Genomic DNA, 1,384 nt, shown 5'->3' with positions numbered 1-1,384 from the left:
TATTTGTTATTATATTTGAGTTATATTTCATTCTTTAGACATTGTTCGTTAGAGTCCTTATACGATGACTTTCAGATCTTAGGGGTGTAATAGTTAAGACTTCCGCACTTATATTATCTATTAATTATGAATTTTTTTATTTATTTATTCATTCACATGATCATTGATTGTTTGAGTATAAATGATTAAAGAAGTTAAAATTAGCCAGTGATTAATAGGTTAACGGGTAAGGGTTCACCTACTAGTGATAATAACGTAGGTGCTCCCACGATCGGTAACTTGGGTCGTGACACCAGCGCTGGGGCGGCCTGACTGGGTCCCCGACCCAAATTTTGATATTTTAATTCCTATCCCTATAATGAGTAACTCTAGGCTAGATGTCTGCTGGAAATACTTAGCGAACTAAAAAGGTCCAGGATGTCAAGATTGCGAATATTTCAGAATTTTATGGTAATGACTAAACGGGTCGTTACATTAGATACCAATTAAACAACCGTTCATCCTCGAACGGCAAAGGCGAACCAAGACGCATGGGGAAGTAAGCCCATGAATGGAACTTGGTAGAGTTGATTTGGAATAACTTATCCCGTCACAAAAGTTATGCTACCACTCTTGTCTAGACCTATCAGAACAGGTTATCATGTAAGATTTAAATTCTAACTGTATAAAATTATCAGAACAGGTTATCAAAACCATATGACCCAGCATAAGCTCTTGGTGATGGATTTGGAGATTATGATGAAGAAGAAAACGAGAGTCATGGATGACCAGCCAACGATCAGGTGGGGAAGTCTGACTTTGTCAAGTGCCCAGGAGATGAGGGAGAAGTTGATGCCTATGGGGGCTTGGGAGAGTAGGAGGACGCGAGCAGTATGTGGGATAGGATGGTGAGCTGCATTAAAGAAGCAGCTAGAGATGTTCTGGGAGTCTTGAGAGGTCGTCGTCGTGGGAAATAAGGGGACTGGTGGTGGAATGGAGAAGTCCAAGGGAAGATGGAGGCAAAGAAAGTGGCTTACGCGAAGTTGGTAGACATCAAAGATGATGACGAGAAGCGGGCGAATAGGGAAAGGTATAAGACTATGAGAAATGAAGCAAAGTTGGCAGTTTTGGCGGCAAAAACGGTAGCTTTTGAATGCCTATATACAGAACTAGAGGACAAAGGCGGGGATAAGAAGTTGTTCAGGCTAGCAAAGGCAACGGAGCGAAAGGCACGAGACCTAGATCAAGTAAAGTGCATCAAGGAAGATGATGGAAAAGAATTGGTGGAGGAAGCTCTCACTAACGGAGATGGCAGTCCTACTTCCATAAACTTTTGAACGAGGAAGGTGACAGAAATATTGTGTTGGGAGATTTGGAGTACTCTGAGAGGCATCGCGATTTTGGG

The sequence above is a fragment of the Lycium ferocissimum genome, chromosome 5 (assembly GCF_029784015.1).
Source record: "Lycium ferocissimum isolate CSIRO_LF1 chromosome 5, AGI_CSIRO_Lferr_CH_V1, whole genome shotgun sequence".
In the NCBI taxonomy this organism is placed as follows: domain Eukaryota; kingdom Viridiplantae; phylum Streptophyta; class Magnoliopsida; order Solanales; family Solanaceae; genus Lycium; species Lycium ferocissimum.
The sequence above is the reverse complement of the archived record's forward strand: the minus strand, read 5'-3'. Positions refer to the sequence as shown.